General features: G+C 39.4%; 2 protein-coding genes across 3 annotated transcripts in view; one reads left to right on the top strand and one right to left on the bottom strand.

The window, feature by feature from the left end:
- LOC118403089 (divergent protein kinase domain 2A-like) overlaps positions 1-3578 on the bottom strand; it is a 42686-nt gene extending 39108 nt beyond the window's left edge. Inside the window, exon 1 of the mRNA XM_035801550.1 lies at positions 3252-3578. The gene's annotated coding sequence lies outside the window, so the exon portion shown is untranslated. The remainder of the gene's footprint in view (positions 1-3251) is intronic.
- LOC118403088 overlaps positions 1-6487 on the top strand; it is a 41837-nt gene extending 35350 nt beyond the window's left edge. For both annotated transcript variants that reach the window (XM_035801549.1, XM_035801548.1), the window contains exon 8: positions 5750-6487. The gene's annotated coding sequence lies outside the window, so the exon portion shown is untranslated. The remainder of the gene's footprint in view (positions 1-5749) is intronic.
- The last annotated feature ends 742 nt before the right edge of the window (positions 6488-7229 follow it).

Here is a 7229-nt window from a genome sequence, read left to right as displayed (position 1 = left end):
GCACTTTCACACAGGTCATTCACATAACACACAGGTCCTTCACACATAGTTTCTCATGGAGCACAAACAACCCCTACTGCTAAAACAGCATTTGTCCCAATGGGCTTTCGTAGGTCCAAGTAGCCTGACGTGATAGCCAGCCCAGGTAGACAGCCCAGGTAGACAGCACTGGTAGACAGCCCAGCCTTTTCCGTAAACCCTCTCATTTCTACAAATTCTGTTATGCATTTGTGCAAGGAGGTTAAAGAATCACAGGAGAGAGCTCAGTCATTAACACCCCACTGCGGGCTATTGTTCAGACCCTCCGGGCCCATTGTTTCCGCTATCCGGCGGCGCGTCTCTGATGACCATGATGGCCGCGGGGTTTCCCGCCATTTCTGATGAGCCCGGACGTGTCAGCCAATCACATGAGCCCAGCCATGACGTCATGCACCGCGATCCCGGCCGAGGACGACCGAGGGTTGCCGAACTGCGAGCGAGATGAGCGCAGTTTCCGCAGATTTCCTTATTTGGGAAGCGAAGGTGACGTGTGCAAACAGTACTGTTGTGGAGGGACCAAGATGGCGATCATGTCGATACTTGTTTCGGCGCTGTGCGACCAAGTTGAGTGAATTTACAGGCATTTTTGTCGCTGTATCCCCGATTTTTTTGTCTCAGAATTATGAACAATATTCTCTACTTCATGTGTCTATTAAAAAATTATTACGCTTGCCCCGCAAAAGAGACTTTTTTTCAACGATAGTAGTGGGCTTGGGTGTGCCAAATAAGTATTTGTTGTTGCTGTTTGCGATCGATTTTTGCTGTTCGTGATGCATGAATTTTGTACTCTGAGGGCTCCGTGGATGTTCATGGCAATGATGGGAAGCAAGATGATATTTCCGAGGAAATTTATTTTGTCGGTATTGAGGGAATTTTTGCCTCACGAGGAACGCATTTTTTTTAAACAGATGGCTTGATATCTTAATTTGACAGACTTGAAAATAAAGTTGCATAGCGTTTCTCAAGCTTCTTACAAATACTATGAAATAGCTCCGTGTGTCCTGGGCTATGAAAGCCGACCCAGCGTTCTTCTACACCGCGTGACTTGTTGTTACACACATTTCTGTGGCCCGTGGGGAACTATGCTCGCACTTGCCTCAGGCGAAGTATCGTCACTAAAGTTGATATCTGTTTCCTTAGTAAAAGTAGCGCTGTATTTAATGAGAATCATCCTCAAAATCGCTGAAATCCCGGCCCCAAATCGATGTTCCTGGACGAGTGATGTTGAAACTCACTCGTAAACAAAGGCCCACGCTAGCATGGCGAGATGCAGATTGGGGCAATTAGCACTTCGATGTGATTCACACTCGCGGCAAACATGGAACAATAGGAACGCTCTCCTCTCTTTCTTTAACCTCCTTGATTTGTGTCTTATTTACAATGGCAAGTTAAACAAGAGCTATCTACCACATATATAAATTAACCATACAACTTACAAGGTCTTACCTACCACCTAAAATTGACCATATATGTATACATCTTATTCACCTGGCTGACGATTGAAAAATAGAATTTCTACTGCAGTACTTAGGAAAGCTGGCTAGGGATCTAATTATTTCTTCGATTCATAATTCAAGAAATAACCGCATGACAAATTTTATTTTAAACCATCCATAGATTCTGGAGGTATGCTGAAAACTATGCCGTACTCAAAAATTGCTACTAAAAAATTTAGATAAAAGCTATATTTGACATGCTCAATAAAGATGAACTGTTGACTGTAAAAAGGATTTGAAACATTTGGAAGTTGTGCCTCATGATGGCGTGCGAAGTAAGACTTACTGAAAGTCCTTCATTTGTGGACTGAAGTACAAGGTGAAAGTAGCACCAGGCTTAACATAGCTGAGAAGATTGACCTCAAAGATATCGATCATTTGGAAGTTGTCCCCACAGAGTCTAACATACCTTCTTGTGTGCACCTCTTAAAATGATTGTCCAAGGTTTAACATTACAAGTTGAAAGATAAGTGGTAGGAGGAGAAAGGTAGGCCTAAGAAAAAACATTCTGACACTCGATTGACCATAGCAAATATCTGATGACACATACTTTCTTTTAAGTCAGCCACTAGAATTTAGAATATGACATCTGAGTGCTGAAAATTGAATAATCACTTTCTAACTAACATTGCAACAGAAAATTGTGCTTGAACAAACTACAAATGACATCTGTATAGTTAAAATATAATGTAGACAATACCAATGTCCTGATGCATTTCAGTATTATCAAGGAGATTTTAGAAGTTTGTCCAAAATTCAAATAGAAAAATTGAAAGAGAACCCCAAGCTACCAACCCTTAATTTTTTCTGAACGGTGATTGGAAACACAACACTAATTTTCTTAGGCCTTACCAAGAACCTAGGGGGAGGGGGTATATAGTCTACATAGTCTACAAACAAGGCTTTATTCTACATGTAGTTCTGAACATGACTAAGCCTTACATACTGTGGTACAAGTAATCCTGCTTGAGAAAAAGAAAACACAATCCCGCTGGTGGACCTATGTGCGGAATGCGACCTCAGAAGGGGAATAAGTGATTGCTCCATTGCAAAATGGGGGGAGGGGGGATTATGTAACCCTTAACTTTCTAATGCTAGGCGTAAAAGTAGTACATCACATTTAGATGTTAATTATTTTGTCTAGGCTATTGCATAGGAGTTATGTGTTTAGCTTCTGTCAATTGCTATTGATATACTGCTGGATTGCCCTTGCTTCAATTATTTATAGACTGTCATGTGTTGTTACAGTATTCAAGCCCGGCCTTAAATGATGTCAACATGATACATACAGCGCACTTCCAGGGAAAATATAGACAGCTCTGTCAATATTGCGTCTTAGTGGGATGTTGACCTCCTATTTATAGCCATCTAGACAGTGTAATCACATTAACATGTATTTAGAAGCTGGTGTGTTGTGAAATCTATATGCATAGAGTATGCTGCACAACCAACCTTTTGAGTAGGAACATAGAGGCATTCATGTACAAAACTGATCATAACGTACCTATCATCTTTGCAATCTGGCTATTGGCAGTATTGCATCCACTTTATGTGCATATGAAAGACTCTCTCCTAAGATTTGCCGTTTGCAAGCAATTAATTCTCAGAACTCTAATTCTGTCACAAAGGGATCTCAGATTTTGGCTGTGCACTGCATGGGTACATTCCTTCTGGTGCCATGTGTCTTGCCATGTGTCACCTTTATCCATGACTTACCATATATTACTGAGCAGACTGTGGTCGGAGCTTCGGTAGAGTTGGTGGTCAACCCATCCAGGGATTCCCTAAGTCCGGCCGCTGATCTCTTGATCGCGCACCGTTTGTAGTCGTTCGTTGTACAAATTATCCGTGTTCGGTTTATGTTGCCAGGTGATTAGCGGATCAGCTGTTACGTAATGCACGCGGGAACAACGTCAGGCATTGTGCACGCTGTCCTCACCCATTCAACAGCGCAGGGCCAGGGCTGTGCTTGCCCCAGTTTGTTTTCTTTCTCTCACAGCCTCTTGTGTTTGCATATGTCAGTCCTTCAGTGGCAGCCGCTGGGCCGTACCAAAGTGGCAGGGAGGGAGGGTTAGGATGATTGCCTCAAGTGTGAGATTTGATTTGATTTGATTTATTCGGCTGTATAATCATGAGAAATACAGCCAGGGCTACCCAACTAGAGATCTGATAATCTTTTTCCAATGATATACATGGACTATGTACTGTTCATTTGTTTCATACTGTGTCATCAAAAATGAAAAATTTAGTTCTATTGTTGCACAATTTTCTTCCATAAAAGTCCATCATCCCAAAGTTTACGAGAGTCTTTTAAACTATTCTATTAGCATTACAGGTGTGACAGTTTGGTTAAGTTTGGAATTTTATTTTGTGTTTTGTGTTTTGTATTTTGTATTTTTTACCCAAAGCAAAAGACCCTGTGCTACAAATATAGCACTTTTCTGAAAATTTAGAACAATGTCTTTCAGATGACTATTTCCCCCTGTTGAATATGAGTGGAAGAGTCCACTTGCACAAAGAGGACCTTGACCCTTGACCCCCAGGGATTGTTCCCACATCTTCTGGCCCTCCTGCGGGAGTTAGCCTAACACCTAAACAAAGGACAGGACTAATCCAGGGCCTAGTGTGTTGAGAGTATTTGAGCCTAAGAAAATTCCCGCTCTGAAAGGGACCATGAAAAGAAGCGGAAACAATCTCTGCACCCTTGCCAAGCCTGGGAACCTCCATTGTGTTCTGACTAACTGTTTAACCCAAAAGGTTACCTTCTGTTCAACACCTGTGGAATGAATCGGGCCATTGTTCTTTTTAAGCGGGGATCTTGTGATTATAAACCACTGCAGTTTTCAAAACTTGAACTTTGAGAGTTTTATGTATCTGTGGATGAGTTTTAATCTTGAATATTACAATGTCTATTATGATACATGTATGTGGCAAAGACAGTGTGATTCACTTATAAGAAGAAAAAGCTGTTGATGGTAATCTCCAAGCAGATCGTTCGGTAGCATAAGATATTATCAAAAGCTGGCAGAGGTGTGAAGCCGGCCTATAGGTGTGTGTATTCGACCGTTGCCCGTTTGACACCCTATGGCCGGCTATACTCCTTGGCCAGCTTTGATACTCTTATGGCACCGTAGGATCTGCTTGGAGATTAGTTGATGGATGTAGAAACTTGCATTACCATGTGATTGATTGGTTTTTGTGCTTTATCCTCTTTTCAACTTGCCTGAGCTTATATACATCGCAATGTGTACCCTTACCCATAAAGTTTGAAACAACCAGAGGGGCGAGTAGAACAGAAAGAAACAACATGCCCCCTACCCGGGATCGAACCGGGGTCAGCAGATTACAAGTCATGACCACTATCGCTGTCGCCACAAAAGCACTAGTCCCCTTGGGCAAGGACGATAGGCGGTGCTTGAACACCACTGTTACAAGTTTAACGAAAGTTGTGCAGTTCCATTTTTTGAGCCCTAGCAAGTCTTTTTTCAATGCATGCATACAAAAGCATAAGATGAGACTGTAGCCCCTGACCCATTTCAAGTGTCACATCTTGTTGTGTCTACAAAATCTGGATGACTTCCATCCAATTTTCATGGTTGGAGAAAGTCTTAAATGTCTTGCAGAGTACATGTTGCTGCATTATATAAATTATGTAAAGCTGTCAATTGTCTTGACTGTGAATTAAGTTATCCAAAACCTTGAAATTTTGCAAATTTTTTTAACCTACATTTTTCTTTGCATACTAACATATGCTATCTTGGGTCATAAAGTTGTCTGAAAATGAGATTCATAACCCCCATGTTTACATGTACAGTACTCCCAGCTAAATGTAGCTTTTCATCTGAAAATTGAAGAGGTTTTCAAGAGGTGCCCTTTGAAAAGGAACAACTGTTCCCATCTCCTTCCTTGATGAATTTTGATAGATAGATAAATAGATAGATATAGGTTATCCCAAATATGGTATGCTTTTGCTAATACCTGATTTCTTAAGTTAACAATTAAATATCAAGCAACTCATTTTCAGGTCCTCCGTAGGGAATGGTAGTATCTTTTGATAGCGCCCTCTTTTATACATTGATGGTACTGCAGCACACATTTGATATTGCTTCTGCATATGTACAATGTACAAGTGGCAGCTTTATTATAAAGAAGTAGCAACATTCACTACAAAAAGTATACACTTCAGTTGATTGTTGTTTTTCTTTGTTTTGCAGAATGATGATGACAACAAATGCTTTTGGCCAAGTTCACAACAACAAATGAATGACTTATAAAGGGACAATATCTACATTTTAGAAGGCTTCATCATATTTTACCCCAGCCTTGTCTTCCTATACTTGATTGTGTCTAGATGCAGACTATCAGGTATTAGGGTTACTGCTAGCTGACTCTTAAAATGAAAAGTATGCAGTGTTTTTAAACAGCAAAAAATAGTGGTATTAAGTTATGCTAAATATCATGTTGCATAGATATATTAACTTATATAAATATGTGCCCAGTAGTAAAGGATAAGTCGAGCAGAGAAGATTTCTATCTGGTGATATTATGAATATGTTGTTGATGAAATTATAGTCATTTAAAAGTCAAAATCTTAGAGAATTGTAGGGCTTTGTAGCTATTAATGTGATATAAATGTAAATCAAATGAAGTATTTTTGCATTCAAATGGATGAAAATTTATAAAATGTCTATGTGAATAACAATATGATGCAATTAAAAAGATCGTGAGAGAATTATGTAATTTAGGGATAAAGGTATTGAAATTTATATATATTTAGATACTTCCAATCAGTGTTAGGGACTTATATGATTATTGATAGAGTTTATGTTGCTTTTTTGTTTGTTGCAAATGTGATTGATTGCCATTGTTATTGTCATTTCCTGTGTCTCCAGTATTTATGTGATGATATGTAATAAAGTTTGAGACAAACCCATTAAAAATTTCAAAATACATATCTGTAGTTTCGTTGATTTTTTTCATTTGCAGATAATGCAAGAGTTGATTGTTGTAACCATACACTAAATGTTGACTGGCCAATGATCACATGGCCTTATAAGTATCAAATGGGGGGATCCTAATTGGTCAATCCTGTCTAGCTATATAATACTGTATTATAGCCCTAAAACATGACACAAAAAATGCAAATACTGAAGAGTTGGCTCAAAGGTGTAAAGTGTTTTCTTCAAACAAATCAAGGTGTACAAAATTCATCTCAAGTAGCAGCATCACGCAGATAGATGTTCTGAACACTGTCCTAGTATTTCTGTGAACTGACATAGACATCGATATCATCATAACCATATGGCTTGTCAGTACTCTGGCGCCTATTTTAGTACGTTGAAGAAAGTATTCAGTGATGTAAAAAATGCAATGAAATGACACATATGAACTCAAGGTGACATTGTAATGATAATACCAAACTCATAAAATCTACGAAGAAGTGAAACCAGCAAGTTGTTATAGAATTACACTCCACAGCATGATGGCATGAGTCCACCTATGGGTAGGGTCATCTGGGTTGGTCTTGCTTTCTTTTACCTCATCCTTATTGGTGCAAAGTTGGGTGATGTAATTGCTTTTACTCTTTTCTAGCCAATGGGAATTTTTAACATACGGCATTCATATCCATGAGCTGTCCTTTAAATATCTTTGTCACAACGACTCACAAGACATTTGGTAGGTACCCTCAAAAAT

Source organism: Branchiostoma floridae, chromosome 16 (assembly GCF_000003815.2).
Source record: "Branchiostoma floridae strain S238N-H82 chromosome 16, Bfl_VNyyK, whole genome shotgun sequence".
Lineage (NCBI taxonomy): Eukaryota > Metazoa > Chordata > Leptocardii > Amphioxiformes > Branchiostomatidae > Branchiostoma > Branchiostoma floridae.
Note: the sequence above shows the minus strand (reverse complement) of the source record. Positions and strands in the feature narration are given on the sequence as shown.